This window comes from Oratosquilla oratoria, chromosome 2 (assembly GCF_046742065.1).
Source record: "Oratosquilla oratoria isolate Oo_2021 chromosome 2, ASM4674206v1, whole genome shotgun sequence".
Lineage (NCBI taxonomy): Eukaryota > Metazoa > Arthropoda > Malacostraca > Stomatopoda > Squillidae > Oratosquilla > Oratosquilla oratoria.
Window position 1 is genome coordinate 51,788,574 of NC_134778.1, and position 24,126 is coordinate 51,812,699.

The window sequence follows — 24,126 nt, forward strand, 5'->3', positions numbered from 1 at the left end:
ATGTGATTATTTGTGTCAGATCATCTACAAATTGTATGTGTGTGACTCCGTGTGTTGGGTTGGGGGTGTCATGTGTGTAGAGGTTGAATAGTGTTGGTGAAAGGATGCTTCCTTGTGGGACTCCACTATGTATGTTCAAGAGTCGTCCTGTGCAATGGTGTATTCGTATTTGTGCTTGTCTGTTGTTGAGGTAATTGCAAAGTATTCTTGTTTTTTTAGAATGTCTGGGAGGTGTGTTTGGTGTATTTTATATTTAAGTCCTGTATGTCATATTTTGCCAAATGCTTTTGTTATGTCTCGTGATACTATGTTACATCCGTGTTTGTGTTGTTGGCTCATGGCTATTGTTTCGTATTGTGTGGCTGGCTGTGTGTGTTCCTCTTCTTCTTGTGAATCCATATTGGCTTTCGTTCACTAGGTTGTTATTATGTAAGTGTTTGAGTAGTCTTTGTAATATGAGTTTTTCTAGTATTTTTCCTGGGACTTCGAATAGTGATATTGGTCTGTAGTTGTTTATGTCTGTGAGGCTTTTTCCGTGTTTGGGTATCAATGTTAGCGTGGCTGTTTTGAATGTGTCGGGGAAGTAACCCATGCTGAATGTTTCATTGAAGATTTCTGTGAGTAATTGTAGTGTTGAGTCTAGAATGTTAGCGTTATTTTGTTTATTTGTGACTGTCCAGGTGTTTTGTCTTTGATGTTTTTTTTATTATTTGTTTGATGTCAGTTAGTGCAAAAGGTTTTGTGAGTGTTGTCTGGGTCGAGTCGTCTCATGTCAGCTAATTTGATAGGGGAAATGTCTTCTTGTATTTCTTCAACTTGTGTTGTGATTGTTCTTTCGTGTTCCATATCAAATGTTGCATTTTCTGTTGGTGTGATCCTGAATATGTTTCTCCATTGCTGTCTGAATATGTGTTCTTTGTCTTTGTGTACCTTGTGGTTATTGTGTATGATGTAAGGGGTGGTGTTAGTAGGTGTTCCTGTTAGTCGTTTAATCTGTGTCCAGAAGTATTTGGTGTCATTGTAGTGTAGATTTATTTTTCGCATTTCATTGTTCCAGTGTTCGTCGTATAGTTGTTTGTTTTCTTCTAATAGTTGGGTTTGTATGTCTCGTAGTGCTTGTTTTGCTTGTGGTGTCCATGTACCGTTATTGTGTGCTCGTGTTTGTAGTTGTTGGTATTGCCATTGTAATAGTTTCAATGTATCTGATTGTCTTGGGTGTGGTAGAATTTTGTGTTTTGCTTTTGGGATGTGTTTGTCTATGGAAAGCTGTATCATAGTGTACCATGTATTGAGTTTGTCGTCAATGTATTGTTTATTACGTATTGTTCTCTGTCTTTGTCATATTTTGTTCTTTCTATGTTTAGTGTGTTTTTGAATCCTGTCCAGTCTGCTTTGTAGAATGTGTAACTTTCTGGTGTAGGTATTATTATTGGTTTTGTTGCCAGTGTTAAATGTATTGGGATGTGATCTGAGGTAGTTAATTGTCCTGGTGTGATTCTGTAGTTTAAGTGATGATGTCTGTTTGTTAGTATTATGTCTGGTGTTCCTTGTCCGTTGTGTGTAATGCAGGTGGGGAAGTCTGGTCCTAAGTGTGTCAGGTGTCCTCTTTGTATTAGTTGTGCTATTTGTCTCCCTGTGGTGTTTGTGCTGTTGGGTCCTAGTGCAGGATGTTTGGCATACATGTCTCCCAATATGTATACAGGTAGTCTTTTTCTTGTTACTCTTAGTATGTTATCTGTAGGGAAGAGGGGGCGTCTGGGGGGGTAAGTATATTGTCGCTATTATTATGGGTCCTTGGTTTGTGTCTATTTTTAGTCCTAGTATTTCGTCTTGTAAGTCGTCTAGTATTTTGTGTTTGGTGTTCTGTTTAATGGCTATGGCTATGCCTGCTTGTGCTTGATTGGTATCGTTTCGTCTGTGCACTGTGTAATTGTGTATTTTTAGTCTATCGGGTGTACCTATCGAGTTTAAAAGTATTATGTGTGGTGTTGTTATGTTGTATATGTTGTATATGTTACAAAGATCGTTTCTCCTGTCAAATGTCCACTGTATTATGTTGTGTTGTATGATGTGTATTTGTTCCATGTTGTTGAGGTGGAAGTGTGTAGTTATTGTTTAATCGGCGTTGTATGTCCAGTGTGGTTCGTATTCTTTGTTTTTGTTCCGGAGGTCGAAGTGTCCTTGTTTGAGATTGTTAAATTTTGTTTCGTTTATTTTCTGTAGGGGGTAATTGGTTAAGTTTATTGTGTCTTTGGCTATTTTCTCTATTATGTCTTTTTCCTGTTGTGGTGTTGTGTATATCATTTTTATTCATTGGGTGTTGATGAGTGTTTTGAGTGTCGTGTGTGGGGTCTGATGGTATATGTTCTGTTTCTGGTGTTAGAAATTGAAGTCCCAGGCTATTTGTTCTTTGATTTGGTGTTCTTTGTTTTAGTGAGGGATTAGCGTATTCGTTTTCTGGTGCAGATCTTTCAAGTGTTTGCTCTGTTGCATCCATAGATTCTGTGGTGTGTGTGTTGTTAGGTGTTATAATGGTTTGGGTTTGGTTCTTTAGTGCTCTTGCCAGTAGGGTTGTGTTGATGGCTTTTGGGGGATTATGACTATGGGGAGGCCGTTGGCTTGGTATATGGTGTTGAGTGTGTTTTGGAATGAACCTGGTTCTTCCGTATCCATAAGGGTGGCTAGTGTAATGGCTGTGTTTATTGTTGTCATGTGGTGAAGTGTTGTGTTCGTGGGTGTTGGTGTAGGGAGGAGTGCGGGTGCTGATTTAGTGGCAGAGGCATATGTTTGTGCATTGGTGTGTGTCTGTTGGTTTCTTTTGCTTTTTATTTTCTCTTGGGGCAGCGGTATGCAATAGCTGGATGGTCCCCTTGACAGAGGAGGCATTTGGTTATTGCACAAGTGCATTTGTCTCTTTGGTATTCTGTAGATGCGCAGTTGGAGCAGGCCATGTATGGGAATGGATGTGCGCAATGTTTGCGTACGTGTTCAAGCGAGTAGTAGTTGTTACATTATGAGATATATGTATATGTTTCCTTCTTAAGTGTATGTGTGTGGAATGATAGTGAGAACATTTTCAGTCCCGTGAGGAGGCAGTCTTTCACCATTTGTGTGGATTCAAATTTCACCTTTAGAACGGTTTTGGTGCGTGGAAGTTTGATTACCTCTGTGACGTGTGTGTTTGTGTTCAGTCTTTCTATCTCTTGTTTGATTTCTTCTTTTGTGTGATCTGTGACGTAAGGATCTATTTGTGTTATGACGAGTGTTCTGTTGGCGTTGAGTTCAGGTGGATCTAGTATGTCGTATCCGTTGGAAGAGAAGGTCTTTGTTCTGTTCTGGCATAGTGTTTCTGTGGTTGTGTCGTCTTTGATCAGTATGTATGCGTTGTGTTGTGGTATGTGTTTGTGTATGTACATGTTCTATTTGGCTAGTGTCCCAAAGTTCTTTAGTGCGTATTTGTTTGGAACTTTTGGGACGTAAGTCCCGGATCCTGATTCGACCCATTGCGCTAAGAGCAATGGGTTAGGCGTCTTTGTGTCCTAGTGTTTGTTTTGGTGTTATGCGTGATGGATAAAGGGGGTGGTGATTGTAAAGCGATTGTTGTAGGGATGGATAGCGGGACAGTGAATGTTATTTGAACGAGTTAGTAGGGAGAGGAATGAATCGTGTAATACCAAGATCTAAATACACCAGGTCTAACCGTTTGAGCCGTTCTGCGCAGCTTCTGACGTCATCTGGCTGCTTCCGTTTTCTCTTTGTGAAGCACTGAAGAAAACTGTGAAACGCTAAGGAAGACTGGAATTATTATATTTTCACCCCGTTATCTCTCTCTCTAGCTCATTTCTATTATCAGTGTGTGTGTGTGTGTGTGTGTGTGTGTGTGTGTGTGTGTGTGTGTGTGTGTGTGTGTGTGTGTGTGTGTGTTTGTGTGTATGTGTGTGTATGTATTTATATACTTGTATTTTACGGTAAGGGGAAATATCGTCGTGTGTGCTTATATGTGTACACGTTCACATGTGTGTGTGTATTTGTGTGTGCGTGTGTGTGTGTGTATTTATATAGTTGTATTTTACTGGAAGAGGATATATCGTCGTGTGTGCTTATATGTGTACACGTTCACATGTGTGCGTGCGTGTGTGTGTGTGTGTGTGTGTGTGTGTGTGTGTGTGTGTGTGTGTGTGTGTGTGTGTGTGTGTATTTATATACTTGTATTTTACGGGAAGGGGAGATATCGTCGTGTTTGTTTATATGTGTACACGTTCACATATGTGTGTATGTGTGTGTGTGTGTGTGTGTGTGTGTGTGTGTGTGTGTGTGTGTGTGTGTGTGTGTGTGTGTGTGTGTGTGTGTGTGTTTATATACTTGTATTTTACGGGAAGGGGATATATCGTCGTGTGTGCTTATATGTGTACATGATCACATGTGTGTGTGTGTATGTGTGTGTGTGATTCATCTTGGTCTTTTGGATCACGTATTGGACTCGTGATCGACAGCTATTTCACTCCCGGAAGAGAGCTCAGAGCTCGTATATCCGATCTATGAACTTACACGCACACACATCTCCAACTCCCCGCCCACGAGAGTTGGAGTAACGACTCGAAGCGCAGCGATACTGAAAAAAACTCAGCCCTGGGCAGGATTCGAACCAGGTACCGCCGATACCTCGGCAACATATTTCTAAACCTCTACCAATCACGCCACCGAGTCGTATAAGTTTGTCGAGGTGTGTGTGTATTTATATACTTGTATTTTACGGGAAGGGGAGATATCGTCGTGTGTGCTAATATGTGTACACGTTCATATGTATGTGCGTGTGAGTGTGTGTGTGTGTGTGTGTGTGTGTGTGTGTTTATATACTTGTATTTTACGGGAAGGGGAGATATCGTCGTGTGTGCTTATATGTGTACACGTTCACATGTGCGTGTGTGTATTTGCAGGGAAACGATGAAAATTAACATTTGGCTTAATTCCTCTTTGGTTTAAGCCACAACCCTTAATGGCACAATAAGCCATATTGTCAAGATCTATATATACCGGTATATATAGATCTTCATTGTCAGAACATAACTAATTGCGTGGAGCGGTGCGAGCGGAGGCAGCAACATGTCCGCGCAACGCACCAGCTACAACTAACAGCGATGGGACGGGCGAACCAGCCAGGTGACGTCACGGGCCTGCTGCGCCAACACTCTCGAAATTCGGTCGGAAGTGGTTAGACCTGGTATAAATAGACCTTGAGTAATACACTTACTCGATGCTTGAGCGTATACGAGGGGTGGGTCTCGACGCGGGAGGTCGTGGGGGGTCGGCTACTATTTCTGGTGATACGTGGCCAAGCACGCGAGCGTCTATACCGGCTGTGCTCTAGTTGCACGAAAATACCGGGAGGGCTTTCCTCCCTCTATTGCAGAGCTACCAAGTTTTAAGACCGCATGGGCAATGGTAGTCATACAATAGAGTTAAGGAGGACATATATCTTCCGACAGAGCGAGTTCTCGAAGGTGTGAGAATGGCTTGGGTATCGGGAATTTCTTCTTTGGGCAATACAGAGCGTAAGCGGTAGGTGTTGTTTCTACGGCAGTTGCTATGATCAAATCGAATGAGCATATTTTTATTATAATTATCATTAAGCAGGTTATTTCCCTGCACGGGCTATAGTGTGGAAGCCCGTCCTCCTATAGGCCAGTCATGCTGGTCTATCTTGGTGGTGGATGACGTTGTAGGTTGTCAAGTTTATTCATTGTGAGGTTTCTGAGGAACCTCTGAACATGTCCTTGTGGAGTCGTCTGAGGATCAGCTCTCAGAAAGAGTGTCACTGGACACTCTAGCAGGTAATGCCTCAGATTCGTCTCCGGGGCCTCAAAGTAAGGGCAGTGCTTTTCCTCCTCAGGTACCGTACCCTAACCTGAGTCGGAAAAGCAGAACCTCATCCCTTCTCGTTAGGCGCCATCCTGTTGCCAACGGTGTGTACTGCGTTGCGACCGCATACCACTTCGGTGAACCACTGCGTCGAGTTCGTACCCTGTGTTCCCGTATAACTTGCCGGCTGACGTTGGTGCGGATGCGTGCCTATATCTCCTCCCTGCTTGGCAACACCCCGATTCCGTTCTCGAGTTGGCCTTGCGCTGCTCTTCTAGCCTCTCTGTCTGCTTCTTTATTCCCGGCGATGCCAATGTGTCCAGGGACCCAGTTGATAATTACCCTCCTGCCCTGAATCGTTGAAGGAGAAGCAGTATGCTCGTGATCAGATATACATTGTCCCAGGGCTCGCGGCGAGTGACGGCCTGGATGAGAACGATGGAATCTATGTTCACGACGACGTCTTGGTTGTGTGCGTCCAGCGCATGGCTCAAGGCCATGCCAAGTGCAAATGCCTCCGCTTGCATGGAGCATCGGGTTCCTATGACTCGCATCCCTCTCTTGTCTCCCTCTGTCACGAAGGCAGTTCCTGCCCTGTCATGTTCGGTCTCCACAGATCCGTCAGTGAAATATGTCACGCTCTGACGAGGTGTCACTTCCGCCATGGTTCTTTCCGTCTCAGTCCGCAGTTGATGAACTGGTGTTCGGAGCCCGAGCTTCATGATTGATACCTGTGCCAGCTGCCATCTTTGTTGGGGAAAGAGCAGTGGATCCTGTCTCATCGTCGTGACGAACTTTCTTCGCAGCTCCATGTCCTGGGGGAACTGAACTACTTTGGCGACAAAGGTTGCTACCAGTTGCGTCATGCGCACGTTTAGGGATTGAAGTCGGGTCTCCAGATGCGTGTTTGGTACTAATATCCATCGTGGAGCTCCCAGCATGATGCGCATGGCCTCATTCTGGAGGCATTCAAGCTTCTTCATTATGGTGGTTGACAGACTGATGTTCACCAAACATGCAGAATCTATAACCATCCTGATCGCGAACATGTAAAATATTCTAAGAACAAAGGTGGCCCCATTCTCTCTGCTGGCCAGCGCCTTCATAACATTAACACGGGCCATTGCTCTATCAATGCAATATTTGGCCTGCCTCTTGAACGTAAGTTTATCGTCAATCCAGATCCCCAGGTACATGTAGGAGTGAACCCATTCTAGTTCGGCCTGCTGCAGCACGAGCCTGTATCCTGGAATCCTCTCGCCAATGCGCATGGCCTTTGACTTGGCAGGAGACACCTTGAGGCCCAGGATAGCACACTGCTCCGACACTCTGTCCAGGCACACCTGTGCCTTTCTCTGATGAGCACCTCTTCCCATTACCACCAGTGCCAGATCATCCGCGTACGACAGTAACCTACAGCACGGAGGAAGCTCCGTGCCGAGGAGTTTTTCCATGAGGATGTTGAAGAGGGCTGGACTAAGTACCCCTCCCTGTGGTGTGCCGTTCTCCAAGGGGTAGTAAGGTGACACCGCCCCCTGGAAACGTACCCTGCAAGATCTATCTTGTAGATAGTCCAAAACCCACTTCAGTAGTCGTCCTTGTATTCCTCTCTCAGCCAAGGTGTGCGTAATCGCCAGAGGGCTTGCAAGTTCGAAGGCCTTTTTCAAGTCAATGAAGACCACAGTGGCTGTCCCCTGGCCTACATGACTGAGAAACGTGGCAACACTGTGTGCCGTGCCCCGTCCTTTCGTGTAGGCATGGATGTTCTCGTTAGGAGGTCCTAATTTCCACTGGAGTCTTCGAAGTACCATGGTGCTTGTTGGGCTCTCTCGGTTTGGGTATAGGGACCACCTCTGCAGTGTTCCACGAGGACGGAAGCCTCCCTAGCCACCAACTTTCATTGAATACCCTGAGGAGGACGCGCTCCCCCGTTCCCTAAGTGTGTTATCATGGAATAAGCTATTCCATCGCAGCCAGGATCGGTGTCTGAGGACTTCTTGAACGCCGATGTCAGTTCAGTGGAAGTGAACAGAGTGTCGGTGTCAGCCGGAGTATGGATAGCATCCTGTACTCGGTGTTGTCGAGTTGGGCGTTATTCCTCTTGAACCCGCTGAACCTCTGCCGGAAGAGTGGTCGAGGAAGTCCGCCTTGCAAAGTCTTGAGCTAGTCTGTCTGCTTCAGTCTGGGGATCAGGATGAACCTTCCACGGCGGAGCTCTTCTGGTCGCAGTCCTAAGTTTCGTCCAGAGTTCCCTGAGAGTGGTATGCGCCCCAAAGCTGGCACACCATTCCAGCCACTTTTGCTCCCTGACCTTGGTGGCTGTCTCCTTGGCCGCGGTAACCACTGCCCTAAGATTGGCAAGGTTCTCCGGTGTTCTATTTCGCCAAAAGTTTTTCCGGAACATATTGACCTTGTGGTTAGCTACTCTGGTGTCCTCACAGTAGTACCAATAGTTCTTCCGAGTCCTTCCACTTCGAACCCTTGGAATAGCTTCAGAGGCTGCAGAGATGATGGCTTCTACAAGGTCCCTCTCAAGATCTTCTAGTGGTACTGGTACACTGTGATACGTCGTCTCCCATTCCGCCATGCAAGTCCGGAATGCCAAGGCACGACGGGTGAGTTAAAGGAAGGCATACGCCGTCAGAGCGAGATCCGAGACGGATTGGCTCGGGCAACGGCTTATTCAAGTGAATGTGTGAGTGTGAAGCCTGAAGGCTGGTGATTAGCGGACGCTTATTGTAGCGAGGGACGGGACCGAACGGAGGAGGGGAGGGAGAGGGGGATAAACCTTCTCCCGTCTATGGGACGTCCTTCCGCTATGAATTATTCAATGAGCATGCTGTTCTGTTCTGTTCTGTTTAATTTGGGAGTAATCTCCCACGGGCTTTGAGGGTGAGCCCGTTTGTAGGGTGATTCAATGTACGAGTGTGTGTGGCTTGGCCACACACACTCTTACATTCCTTAGATGTGCATACGTATGTAATATACGTATGCACATCCCAGTGAATTCACCCTTCCTATTGATCAGTGTACGTTTTTGTATTTGTCAGTGTGTTACATAGTCATAATAATCATATACAATTTTATAGGGGGGGGGTCACACTCCACCACCCGACGCAGTTCAAATTGACTTAAGTGGCTGCATAAGACCCTCAGATGTTGTCGGAGGCCCTCTCTTCAGAAAAGCAGTTGCGGGGCAATTCTGGGGGTAGTGATTTAGGGTGGCTTCTGGGTGGGTGCAGTGACGACATCTTTTTTTCTCCTGCTGTCGGGTTGGTCTTGATTTGCCAGTGACAACGGTCCTCCAGTCGCAGACGGAAGAGCAGAGTTTCCACTTTTCTTGGTGTGGAGCGAGGAAGTACAAAGGGCTCGTAATCTGTGACTGCCCTGTACCACCTCGCCCCTTCTGACACCTCTGCCTCCAGTCTGTGCTGAAGGAACCGTTGTACCTGGTTGAGAGCCCTGGTGCGTATGCGCAACTAATTTCTGCTGAGAGGGACGACAACATCGACTTCGGGTCTTTGGCGCGCCGCTTCTGCTGCGGCGTCGGCTAGCTCATTTCCTGGGACGCCCACATGGCTCGGCACCCAGTTGAGCGTAACACTCCTGCCTTGCTGATGTAGCTTCAGCAGGAGTGCTAGGATGGAGGTCAGTAGGCGTACATTGTCGCTGGGTTGTGTCGATTCTAAGCTGCCTAGCAGAGACTGTGAATCCGTGTGGATCACTGCAGGACCAGCTCGAGATATTAGAGCATGCTCTAACGCTCCTTGGGCCGCTATGGCCTCAGCTTGGAGAGTGGACGCATGATCAGATACTCTCCTGCCGAAGGTCAAACTATCCGTCACGAAAGCAGCCCCCGCACTACTGGGCCTGTTGGGGTCTACGGAGCCATCCGTGTAATAGACCGCCATTCCAGGTTCCGACAGTGCGTGGATGCCTTGTAGGGCCTGCGCTCGTACTCTTTCCTGATCACATAACTTCTTCTTACTGGGAAGCTTTGCGACAAAGAAGGTTGCAGGTATCGATAGCCATGGTGGTGGGGACTTGAACTCTGGGTGAGGAGAGTCCCTGCCCTTCTCAAGGAGAGCACTGGTGGTGAGCCTGAAGGAGTCCAGGAGCCTAGCCGCCTGTGATAGCCAGGTACCGGAGTGGATAAGACTATCCACCCGTCCCAGAGCTATCACAAGGCTCTGACTCAGCTCAGTTATCCTGGGGCTCTGGATTATCTTGGCAAGAAAGTCGACCTCCAGCCTTCTGACCCGTGATGTTAATGAAGGCAATAAAGCCTCCATCTGGAGGTTAACAATCTTATTCCAAGGTTGAGCTCCCAGGATAATCCTTGCTGCGGCATTTTGGCAAGGCTCCAGGTCTTCAAGCTTGGCAGTCGCCACAGGTATGAGAGCTGGGGCAGCGTAGTCCACCAAACTGCGGACTGCTTGCACATAGAATGTGCGAAGGACCTGGTGCGTGGCACCAAGTGCCTTCCCCGTCATTGCTTTCATGACTGTGGTTCTCGCCTTCAGCCTCTCCTTGAGATAGGCCAGTTCCTTCTGAAAGGAGAGCAACCTATCAATCCAGACCCCCAGGTACTGAAACTGGTGGACCCAGTCCAGCCTGAGGCCCTGGATGGAGAGGTGCTCCCCCTCACTCCAGAGTCGTATCGCCATGGCCTTCGACTTGGTAGGGGAGATCTTTAACCCTAACCTGCAGCACTCCGTTGCCACAGTGCTTAAACAGCGCTGGGCTCTGTTGAAGCACTGCCGCTTCCCAGTAATTATAAGCGCAAGGTCATCTGCATAGCAGATAACCTTGCACCCATTGGGTAGAGGTAGTTCCAGAATGTTGGAGACGAGCACATTGAACAGAATGGGGCTGAGGACCCCCCACCCCTGTGGAGTGCCATTCTCCAGCACTCTGGCCTCTGATATGTGACCCTGAAATCTTACTTTCGCAGACAGGTGACTGAGATAGTCAGCAATCCAAGAAAGCAGCTTGCCTTTTACGCCCTTGCGAGCAAGGGTGTCTAATATCACAAGTGGACTGGCCAGCTCAAACGCCTTTTCCAAATCCAAAAAGACCACGATGGACGGAGTGCCACTGACAGCACTGAGCATACTGGATCGTGCAGAGTTTATATACAAGCTTGGCAGCTCAAGGGAGTATACAAGCGTATAACGCTGTGTTCTGATTGGCCCGCTGAGATAACCAATCGTGAAGCGCCATACTCACTTAGGATTTAGCCCAGGTGAAGCTCCCACCCTTACTGTTGATGTTGGGACGAGTAGTGATGTATGCAGCTTCTATGGATTTCCTGGTCTTCTTTCCATACCTTTGTTACCTCGGCTCTTCATTGTCCAGACATACCATCATTTAGAGCACCTGTCACACATTATGACATCTTACCAGTAAAACAACCACCAGGAAATTTAAATATACTTATCATACTCTCCAAAACTATTACTTTCAATTAACTGGAAATTAGGTATTTACTAGGCATTCATTTTCCTAAAGATATATGTAATACTAATGATATTCAAGTCTTTGTTGAAGTTGCTATATGTTATTTTTTTTCTTTTCAGATAGAAGATGCAATGGATATTTCATCTGAAGAATCAGCAAGTAGCAGCAGCCAGGAAATGGAGGAAGCATTCATACAAGAACGACTTCGGAGCATCACTTTCCAATTCAGTGAGCTAGATGGTTTAATCAAGTACTTAGGTCTTACTAATTTAGGAAGTGAACTTCACACATAAAGTCTGAAGGAATGGAAACTACTAGGGGAAGACTGCAGGAAATCTGCGTACCGGAAACGACATGAAAATTTTGAAATTTAGACATTAGTAATGATCTATGTTATTCTAAAGATGTTATTTAACTAGTGCTCTTCGACTCGAGTATGATCCTGCAGAATGACGGATGTTCATAGATAGCTCCACACGAAGTCTGTGCACAGAGATAAAAGGTAAGTCCAATGTACGCATTCTTTTTTAAAAACATGGTATTTTATCAATAAGCTGATATAACAGCTGACCGTTTTTAACATTTCCTTTTTATTTATTCTATTTGAAGTATACTAATATCTGTTGAGCCCAGAAACTTATTAAATTGTGTAAATGTTTACAAAGCTTGGTAACACAAAAATGGCTGAAATTGAGATATTACTGGACTACATAAAACAAATCAATAAAAACCATACTGACAGTAAACCTTCACTTTTTTGTGTATAAAGATCTGCAATGAATATCAGTTGGAACTATTGTGTTTGCTAATAGTGACTATTTGCCTCTTACCCAGGTGGAATCAGACTAATTGTATTTCTTTGTTCTGAATTTAAATATGTCAATAGAGTAACAGCATAAATCAGTTATAAAACTTGTCTCTATCGAGAGAGAGAGAGAGAGAGAGAGAGAGAGAGAGAGAGAGAGAGAGAGAGAGAGAGAGAGAGAGAGAGAGAGAGAGAGAGAGAGAGAGAGAGAGAATTCCAAATATCAAAAATAGATCATACGAAAATCGACTAAAACACATGAATCTGTTTTCCCTAAAAAAGCGTAGACTCAGAGGTGACTTGATACAGGTCTTTAAGATTTTAAAGGGAATTGACAACATCAAAAGTGACCAAATTTTCACATTGAATGAGAATCAGACAAGAAACAATGGTCTCAAACTGTCCGGAAATAGATTCAATTTGGAAGTAGGTAGAAACAACTTTGCCAACCGTGTAGTAAATGAATGGAATAAACTTCCTGCACAGGTAGTGCAATGTAGTTCAGTTCGAAGCTTTAAGAATCAGTTAGATAAATACCTAAGTAAGATGCTGTAATGATTATAATTTATCTTATATTATTTGTTTTCGTTTTGTTATCATTTGTCTGTCTGATTTTCATTTATTATTAGTTATATGTCAATTTATTATTATTTACTATTTACCTGTTTGTTTATTATTTAACTATACCTATGCATTTATTTACGTATTTTATTTGTTATTTACATTATTATAGTTTTTATTTGTTTTATTATTAATATGATTTTTTTTTTCGCATCCGACCTAGGTGTGGATCAAAAGGTCTCCTGTCGGCATGCTCCGCCTTTGTAATCCTTTGTAATCCTTTGAGAGAGAGAGAGAGAGAGGGGGGGGGATAGTCGGGTACAAACTCAGTATCAGTCGGACAGAAAACTAAATAATTTATACAGAAAAACAAAACCACTACAGATTGATAGACCACAAGGATAGAGACGGTGAAGGACTCGTATTTTCTTTTGCTCTGAAGTTTTCGGACGAGGAAAGGGAGCATATATATGCACAAACGCAAACCGTAATAAAAGAAGCATGCAGTCGAGCAAAACTCCCACCGGGTCATACGTCAGACCTACTGTATATGCTGTTGGTGAGCTTATATCAGCTAAAATGAAATGTGTTATGTGTTCCAACATACATATTTATACTCTTTGTTTCTTCATTTTCCGTGAGTTATCCATCGAAGCACAGATTTTTTCACTATGAAATAATGTATATTTTGTTGGAAAACGTTACAATGGCTTATTCAATTATATTGTCATGTTCACAAAAGAATCTGTACTAAAATATGAAAATAAGATAAAGTTACAAGAAGTTAACAGACTATTAACGGAAGTTAATAAGTTAATTTTTGTTACTTATTAGCTTCTTTCTTTTTTAGTTTATATAATAACCCTTCAGGATATTTAAGTTTAATGAATGTTTTCATATGTTCCACTTCTTCTGCCAGGAATTCTTCATCACATATTCTAAAAGATCTTAAAAAGAAACTTATTACTGCGCCTGATTTTTTTCTCTCACTATGACCTGAAAAATAGTGTATATAATCTTCTTTATTTGTGGGCTTTCTGTATACCGAGAATTTGACATTTTTTTCCTTTTCTGTGAATGATGGTATCTAAAAAAGTTAATTTGCTATCCTGTTCCATTTCAACTGTAAATTGTATGTTTTTCTTCACGCTGTTTAACCTTTTCAACTTGTCGGTATTTGTGTCTTTAGGTATTACTAGTAAAATGTCATCTACATATCTCATCCTACCCATAATTTTTATGTAATTCTCTGATTCTATCATCTCCATACATAAGTTTGCTAATACTGCAGAAATCGGGCTCCCCATTGCTAGACCAGAATGCTGAGAGGTAGGAAAGGAAAAGACAGAAGATACTCGTAGAGGTGAGTGGAGAATGGTTGTGAATGGATGCTGCTGTGATGCATGAAAGGGAGTGGGTAGGGGATGGGTGGCTGAGGGAGAATGTGTCGCATCCTGAAGGGAATTCTCCTACTCCTCTCTTTTTCCGCATGCAGGGACAGAGAGGGGGGGATCGTCGACTAAATGAAGCGGCCTTGTTGTGGATGTGGTGTCTTGCCGCTTTGCTTCTGACCCAGGGCAGTGGGCGAAGATGCAGGGATGACCCATCCTCCAGGAGGAGCTAAGAAAAGAGGAAATGATGGTGAATGGGAGTGGAATATGTGAGAATGAAATAAGTGGGTGTGGATTTATGCCTTTAACTTTGGCTACCTCCCTGGGGGAAAAGGTCTTTGATATATGTATATATATATATATATATATATACATATATATATATATATATATATATATATATACATATATATACATATACACGAGGCGTGTTTTCTAAGTAAGTACTGTTTTGAAATAAAATTAAACAAGTAAATTTTTCGAAACAATTTTATTTTTACATGAAAGCCTGTGCTGTAATCTACTTTCCACCAATATGGCATTTATCATATCGTACAACCAACTTTTGAATACCATCTTCGTAGAAATCTGCCGCCTGATTAGAGAAACACTACAACACGGCCGTTTTGACATCTTCATCGTCATTGTGGCACTGACCACCCAGATGCTTCTTCAAATGCAGGAAGAAGTGGTAGTCACTGAGCGCTAGATCGGGGCTGTACGGAGGGTGATCAAATTGTCCTCAGCCAAATGATCTGATCACATCTACAAAGGATTACAAAGGCGGAGCATGCCGACAGGAGACCTTTTGGTCCATATCTAGGTCGGATGCGAAAAAAAATCATAATAATAATAAATGGATAAATAAAAACTATAATAATGTAAATAACAAATACATACATACATACATATACCAAGGCTTTTTCCCCCTTTCAAGGGAGGTAGCCAAAAAGGGAAAGGCATAAAAACACTCCCACCCATTTCATCCCTAAATACACTCCACACCCCTCCCACCCTCCCTCTCATCTGAGCACCTCCTAGATGACGGGTCATCCCAGCACCTTTCCCACCCCCCTGGGGCAGAAGCAATTTCGCAGGACACAGCACCACCAAAGCAAGGCCGCTTCATTTAATCGGCGACCCCCCCCCCTTGTCCGTCCCCCCTTGCATATAAGGAGAGGACGGGGAGAAATCCCTTCGGGCTGCGTCAAAATTTGCTCACACATACTACCTCACCCCCCACCCCCCCGCCCATTCCTCCTCATGCAATCACAACATCATCCATATACAACCATTCTCCACTCACCTCTGTCTTTCGTCCTCTCCCTTCCTTCCTCAACAGACATTCCCCTCTTCCCCAAAGCCCCCTTCACCCCATACTAGGACGTCCCCTCAAGTTCACTCCCTCCACATCTGCCTTCCATACCTCTTTTACTAGTATTTCTTCACTCATTCTTTCCATGTGTCCAAACCATCCTAATACTCTTTCATCAACCCTATCTCCCAGCTCCTTTTCCACCCCTGTTCTCCTCCTCACCTCCTCATTTCTCACACTATCATACTTCTCAGACACCTCATCTCAAACACATTCAAACTCCTTCTCTCTTCTTCTCTTATGTTCCACGTTTCTGCCCCATACAGTGCTGTTGGCACAATCACTCCTTCATACAGTCTCCTCTTCGCATCCATTACTAAATGTCTATTCCTCATTACACTCTTTAATCCACCAAGGCATTTACTCGCTTCTCTCAATCTACATTCTACCTCCACCTTCACTCCACCTTTTCCTGCTACACTTGCACCCAAGTATCTAAAACTATCCACTTCCTCCAGTCGCTCTCCCTTAATGTTCACTTCCAGTCTACTGCCACTTTCACCCCTTGTACATCTCATCACCTTACTTTTACCCACATTTATCTTTAGCTTTCTTCTATCACATACTCTCCCAAACTCTGCCACCAGCTTCCTCAATCCCTCCTCCGATCCTGCCACAAGCGCAGTGTCGTCCGCAAACAACAGCTGGCTCACCTCCCACTTTTCTCCATTTTCTTTAACCATCTCCAATCCCTGACCCACTACCCTGGCATTCACCTCTCGCACCACCCCATCCATGTATAAGTTGAACAGCCAGGGCGACATAACGCATCCTTGACGAAGTCCCACCTTTACCGCAAACCACTCACTCTCTCCATTTCTAATCCTGACACAAGCTCTACTACTTTCATAAAATCTCTTGACAGCTCCCAGAAGCTTTCCTCCTATCCCGTATATCTGCATAACCTCCCAAAGTGCCTTTCTGTCTACCCTATCATAAGCCTTTTCCAGATCCATAAAAGCCCAAAAAACATCCTTCCCCTTTCCTATAGCTTTCTCACATATCTGTCTTACCACAAAGATCTGATCTACACAACCTCTACCCGTCCTAAATCCACACTGTTTCTCACCAATTACTCCTTCTGTTCCTCTCCTAATCCTCTCAATCAAGATCCTCCCATAAGCCTTCCCTACTACACTCAACAAGCTAATCCCTCTGAAACTACTACATTCACACTTGTCCCCTTTTCCCTTGCAAAGAGGAACTATACAGGCATTCCTCCAGTCCTCCGGTACTCTACCCTCTCTCCAGCAAACATTAAATAACCTCACCAACAAGTCCACCAACACTTGACCTCCCTTTTTCAGACATTCTGCATGGCATCCATCCAGACCAGGTGCCTTACCTGCTTTCATCATCTTAACAACTGCCTTCACCTCATCCTTCCTTATTTCTCCTCCATTCTCCTCACTCATCACTCTCATTTTCTTCGCATTTCCCACTGCAGCTATCTTTCCTTCCCTATCCTCCTTCACATTTAGCAACTCCCTAAAATATTCTGTCCATCTTCCCCTTACTGCCTTCTCTTCCATTATCATCTCTCCATCTGCACCTTTTACCTTTTCTTCCCTACTTGATTCGCCTCCTCTTCCTCTCTTAATTTCTTTCCAAAACATCTTTTTATTACTTTCAAAATTTTCTGTCATACTCTTACCCCATTTTACATCTGCTCTCCTCTTTGCAACCTTTACCTTTTGCTTTACTTCTCTTTTCTTTTCTTTGTACCTCTCATATGACTCCCTCGTCCTCTTTTGTAACCAATCTGTGAATGCTCGCTTCTTCTCTTCTACAACCTTCTTTGTTTCCTCATCCCACCATTCACTACCCTTTCTTCTATTTCCCCCTGTCCTTCTTGTTCCACACACCATCCTTGCACACTTTATGACTCCCTCCTTGAACCATCCCCATTCCTCCTCCACACCCATCTCTACTCCATCCTTTACTCCCTCCCACTCCTCCTTCAGCTTCTTTCCGTACTCCTTCTCCTTTTCCTTTTCATTCAAGGAGTTCACTCTAAGAACCTCCCTACCTTTTGTCCCCTTCCTCTTTCTCCATCTATCCTCCACTCTCAACTTACCTTCCACCAAAAAATGATCTGATATTCCCCCACCCTCTCCCCTTAGCACATGTACATCCTTAACTCTTCCTATCCTAGTCATATTTACCACTACATAATCCATTAGCGCTCTATCTACCACCCTTCCCTCCACCACCCTCTCTGTGGTGGAGGGAAGAGTGGTAGATAGAGCGCTCATAAAATACATAAATAAATGCTTAGGTATAGTTAGATAATAAACAGGTAAATAGAAAATAATAATAAATTGACATATAACTAATAATAAATGAGAATCAAACAGACAAATGATAACAAAACAAAAACAAATAATATAGAATAAATTATAATCATTACAGCATCTTGCTTAGGTTTTTATCTAAATGATTCTTAAAGCTTCGAGCTGAACTACATTGCACTGCCTCTGCAGGAAGTTTATTCCATTCATTAACTACACGGTTGGCCAAGTTGTTTCTACCCACTCCCAAATTGAATCTATTTCCGGACAGTTTGAGACCCTTGTTTCTTTGTTTGATTCTCATTCAGTGTGAAAATGTTGTCACTTTTGATGTTGTCAATTCCCTTTAGAATCTTAAAGACCTGTATCAAGTCACATCGGAGTCTACGCTTTTTTAGGGAAAACAGATTCATATGTTTTAGTTTATTTTCTTATTATTTATTTTTGATATTTGGAATCAGTTTTGTGGCTCGCCGTTGTACTTTTTCTAGTCTGTCAATGTCTTTAATGAGATTCGGTGACCATACGGAAACAGCATATTCCAAATGTGCACGAACTAACGATTTATATAGCCTGTTAATGAGTGATGGACTTTTGAAGTCAAAAGATCGCGCAATCAGTCCTAGAATCTTATTTGCTTTCTCAGAGACTGAAATACACTGCTTGGATGATTTCAGATCGTTACTGATAATTACGCCGAGATCTTTTTCACTATCCACTTTTGTTAACGAATTTCCAAATAACTTGTAATCGTACTTACTGTTATTTTTATCTGTGTGCATTAATTACCTTGCATTTGCTTGTTAAATTTCATTAGCCACTTTTCAGACCATTGCTGTAATTTATCTAAATCTTCTTGAATATCTAATTGGTTTAAGTGATCATTTGCCATTCCGCACAGTTTTGTATCATCAGTAAAATTGGAAACAGTAGATTTTAGTCCATGGTCTACATCATTTATATATACTATGAATAGAAGTGGCCCAAGAACGGAACCCTGAGGAACTCCACTTGTAACATTTTTCCATCCAGAAGTTTTGCCATTTAAAACAACTCTCTGTTTTCGATCATTCAACCAATTACTAGTCCAACTTAATAGGCTACCACTTATTCCGTGTGAAGCTAATTTAGTAAGTAGTCTTTCGTGGGGGACGGCATACACCTTTTAATTTTTCTTTTGTTATATTTACCATAGTAAGTTTACCCTAGACTTTTGACAGGTTTCAGTTTGGAGTTCTCTTTGAGGATTTTCGTTTACGAACACCAAGCTAAAATAATTGTTTAAAATATTACACATTCCTTCATTTGAATATTCAAGTTGACCGTCAGCAGATAATAGTGAACCAATGTGATTCCTAACAACCTTTTCATCTCTAATGTAACTATAGTATTCTTTGGGATTCTCTTTGGATTTATCAGTGATATTCATTTCGTATTGTCGTTTTCGTTTTTTTATTGTCTTTTTTAAATCTCTCTGTATTGATACATAACTTTCATAGTCATTAGATACACCCGAGCACTTATATTTCTTATAAGCCTGTCTCTTTTTAGCAATACTTTTTTTCAGTTTCTTTGTCAAGCCAATTTGGGCGAGCCTGATTTGGGGGACGTCCCACATTTGATCTACAGATCTTTCGTTTAATTTTGCCTCCCAATCTGTAAGCTGAAGCTCCTGACGTATTCCTATGAACTGAGCTTTACTGAAATCGTTTATTTTAGAAACACAAGTATCTATTCTAAAAAAAAATGGTATTTTGAATCTAAGTTGTGATCGATATTTGCAACAGTTTCACCGACTTCTACATCAGTTACCATGCTTTCGCGGCTAGTGATCAATAGATCGAGTAAGTTTCCATATCTTGTGGGCTCTTTTACATACTGAACTAAGTAATTGTCACCAAGAAAATCAATCAAGCGACTACCTATATGGCCATGTTCAAGGGTCATCCAATCAATGTCAGTAAAATTGAGTTTGATTGGCTGCGTGTCGTCCAATTCGTTCCTCCTTATGCACATTTGTACGGCCATCTTTAAAAGCTCTCACCCATTTCCGCACCACACCATCACTCATAATGTTTTCTCCATATACTTCACTGATCTGACGATGAATTTCAGCCTATTCTATGCCTTTAGCAGTAAAAAAAAAAAAAACGAAACAGCGCGTATTTCACAGTCGGCGGCATTTCAGATATACTCACAAAATTAAACACGGTCAGATGATTCCGTAATATATATATATATATATATATATACAAATATATATATACATATATACGATATATGTATATATATATATATATATATATATATATATTGAAATGGGAGAAGCGTAAACACCAGACTCAAAGTGGGAAGTTTAATGCCCGACGTTTCGGTCTTAGTCCTAGGACCGTCCTCAGGGGTGTGAAAATATACATTGTTCAAATGAGCTATTATACTGTCAGTGGTTGGAATTGGGAGAGGTGTTCCAAACTGCCGAAGCTGTCCGGGCCTCCCTCCTCTACTAGTCGCTACGAGTACCGGACGATTGGACCACCTTACATACCCAATTGTGCATACATTTAATTTACAGAGAATAAATATAATACAATAGAATAAAATACAATAAAGTAAAATGCAACACAATAAAATGTAATAAAATAAAATTAAAATAAAATGCCACATGTGTAACACTTGAAAGTGCACTACACACTTGCACGCGAAGGAAATAAACAAATAAAATAAAATACAATAGAGTAAAACAAAATACAATAAAATCAAATTATATAAAATGCCACTTGTGCGACCATTGAAAGTACACTACGCACTTGTATGCAAAGGAAATAAACTAACACTTGATCACCCACACTATGACTTTTGTTCACCTTGTCTTCTCTTGTGGCAGTCCGGGTGGTAACTGTCATAGTCTAGAAGTCTGTCTGTGTGTATGAACTTTCTGTATATGCATGGACGACAAAAGAAGTTAGCGTAAACAGGTGCATAGATTTAAACCCAATATACCTGGGCGCTAAAAACGCAACATAAAGTGGCCTCATTTCAAACCACATGAGCGAGAGAGGACAAGGTGAACAAAAGTCATAGTGTGGGTCATCAAGTGTTAGTTTATTTCCTTTGCGTGCAAGTGCGTAGTGTACTTTCAATGGTCGCACAAGTGGCATTTTATTTCATTTTATCTTATTTTATTGTATTGTATTTTATTTTACTTTATTGTATTTTTTCCCTTCGCGTGCAAGTGCGTAGTGCACTTTCAAGTGTTGCACATGTGGCATTTTAATCTTATTTTATTACATTTTATTGCATTGCATTTTACTTTATTGTATTTTATTTTATTGTATTATATTTATTCTTCCCCGTCTGGGGTATTGGCTGCTTGTTACTGTGGCAAAGTAGCATGCAGTCGATACTTTAGGGTCTATATGGGGCGCCCCTACGGACCAGAGCCACACATCATTTTGTCTATGATAGAGGAAAACTCTGTTCATAGAAAAATGATGACACTTTTATACTACGACTGTCCCTCCGTTATGCTGTCCCCCAACCCTTGTTGCTATACTGTACCATTTCTCTGAGTATTTTCTTTTTCTATGGTGGGGGAATTCCCTGTGGTGGGGGAAAAGAATACTGCCACCAAGTATTCCCACTTGGATCGTAAGAGGCGAGAAAAAAAGGGACGGGGATTGGGACTAGGCATCCCTCTCCTTGTAGCCCTACAGGGCACATTCCTAGAAAAAAAGGCAGAGGCATAAGAGGGGCTGGAGGGCCTTGGTCCAGCACCCTAAGGTTTGGGTCTTTTAATGTGCGTGGATGTGGTACAGATGAGAGTAAAAGGGAAGAGATAGGTAGTATGTTTGTGAGAAGAAAGATGGATGTGTTGGCTTTGAGTGAAACTAAGCTGAAAGGGAAGGGCGATTGTAAGTTTGGGAGTGTAAGTGGGAGGTTATCAGGAGTGAAGAGAGGGCGAGGGAGGGAAGGGGTGGCTATACTAGTAAGTGAAGAGATAGGTAAACGTGTAGTGGAGTGGAAGGTTTCCTCAAGGATAATGTGGATGAAGGTGAAACTGGGAAAGGAGATGTGGGTTTTTGTAAGTGCATATGGGCCTGGCAGTGAGAAGAATGTAGAAGAAAGGGAGGCCTTTTGGATAGATTTAAATGAGTGCATAGAGGGTTTAGGGAGAAGTGTAAATGTAATAGTACTGGGAGACCTTAATGCTAGGGTAGGAAAGGAGCCAATTGATGGAGTGGTTGGGAAATGTGGAGTTCCAGGAAAGAATCATAGTGGAGAGTTGATGGTGGAAATGTGTCTAGAAAGAGAGTTGATGATAGCAAATACAGTGTTTCGGAAGAAAGTCGGGCATGGGTGCACGTGGGAGGGGGTGGTGGAGGGAAGGGTGGTAGATGGAGCTTTGGTGGACTATGTAGTGGTGAATAGGATTATGATGGGAAGAGTTAGGGTTTTTCATGTGTTAAGGGGTGAGGGTGGGGGAAGATGAGTTCATTTTCTGGTGGAAGGTAAGTTGAGAGTGGATGACAGATGTTGGAAGAGGAAAGGGACAAAAGGTAGGGAGGTGCTTAGAGTGAACTCTCTAAACGAAGAGGAAAAGGAGAAGGAGTACAAGAGGAAGCTGAAGGAGGAGTGGGAGAGAATGAAGGATAGAATGGAGGAGGAATGGGGATGGTTCAAGGAGGGAGTCACAAAGTGTGCAAGGATGGTGTGTGGAACAAGAAGGTCAGGAGGAAATAGAAGGAAGGGTAGTGAATAGTGGTATGAGGAAATGAAGAAGGTTGTAGAAAAAAAGAAGCGAGCTTTCACAGATTGGTTACAAAGTAGGACGAGGGAGTCATATGAGACGTACAGGGAAAAGAAAAGAGAAGTAAAGAAAAAGGTAAAGGAGGCAAAGAGGAGAGCAGATGTGAAATGGGGTAAGAGTATGACAGAAAATTTTGAAAGTAATAAAAAGATGTTTTGGAAAGAAATTAAGAGAGGAAGAGGAGGCGAATCAAGTAGAGAAGAAAAGGTAAAAGGTGCAGATGGAGAGATGATAATGGAGGAGAAGGCAGTAAGGGGAAGATGGGCAGAATATTTTAGGGAGTTGCTAAATGTGAAGGAGGATAGGGAGGGAAAGATACCTGCAGTGGGAAATGCTAAGAAAATGAGAGTGATGAGTGAGGAAAATGGAGGAGAAATAAGGAAGGATGAAGTGAAGGCAGTTGTTAAGATGATGAAAGCAGGTAAGGCACCTGGTCTGGATGGATGCCATGCAGAATGTCTAAAAAAAGGAGATATAGTGATGGTGGACTGGTTGGTGAGGTTATTTAATGTTTGCTGGAGAGAAGGTAGAGTGCCAGAGGACTGGAGGAGTGCCTGTATAGTTCCACTTTACAAGGGAAAGGGGGACAAGTGTGAATGTAGTAGTTTCAGAGGGATTAGCTTGTTAAGTGTAGTTGGGAAGGCTTATGGGAGGATCTTGATTGAGAGGATTAGGAGAGGAACAGAGGAAGTAATTGGTGAGGAACAGTGTGGGTTTAGGACAGGTAGAGGTTGTGTAGATCAGATCTTTGTGGTAAGACAGATATGTGAGAAAGATATAGGTATGGGTAATGATATTTTTTGGGCTTATATGGATCTGGAAAAAGCTTATGATAGGGTAGACAGAAAGGCACTGGTGGAGGTTATGCAGATATACGGGATAGAAGGAAAGCTTCTGGGAGCTGTTAAGAGTTTTTATGAGAGTAGTAGAGCATGTGTCAGGATTAGAAATGGAGAAAGTGAGTGGTTCAAGGTAAAGGTGGGACTTCGTCAGGGATGCATTATGTCACCCTGGCTGTTCAACCGATACATGAATGGTGTGGTGCGAGAGGGAAATGCAAGGGTAGTGGGTCAGGGATTGGAAATGTTTAAAGAAAATGGAGAAAAGGGGTGAGGTGAGCCAGCTGTTGTTTGCGGACGACACTGCGCTTATGGCAGGATCGGAGGAGGGAATGAGGATGTTGGTGACAGAGTTTGAGAGTGTGTGTGATAGAAGGAAGCTGAAGATAAATGTGGGTAAATGTAAGGTGATGAGATGTACAAGGGGTGAAAGTGGCAGTAATCTGGAAGTGAGCATTAAGGGAGAGCGACTGGAGGAAGTGGATAGTTTTAGATATTTGGGTGCAAATGTGGCAGGAAAGGGTGGAGTGAAGGTGGAGGTAGAATGTAGATTGAGAGAAGCGAGTAAATGCCTTGGTGGTTTAAAAAGTGTAATGAGAAATAGGAATCTGGGAATGGATGCTAAGAGGAGACTGTATGAAGGAGTGATTGTGCCAACAGCACTGTATGGAGCAGAAACATGGAACATGAGAGAGGAAGAGAGAAGGAACTTGTATGTGTTTGAGATGAAGTGTCTGA

The 24,126-nt window shown here is 42.9% G+C and overlaps 1 protein-coding gene across 1 annotated transcript in view; it reads right to left on the minus strand.

Moving 5' to 3' along the window:
- Positions 1 to 24,126, minus strand: part of LOC143038663 (uncharacterized) — an 88,435-nt gene that overhangs the window by 33,171 nt on the left and 31,138 nt on the right. The gene's annotated exons all lie outside the window — the stretch shown is intronic.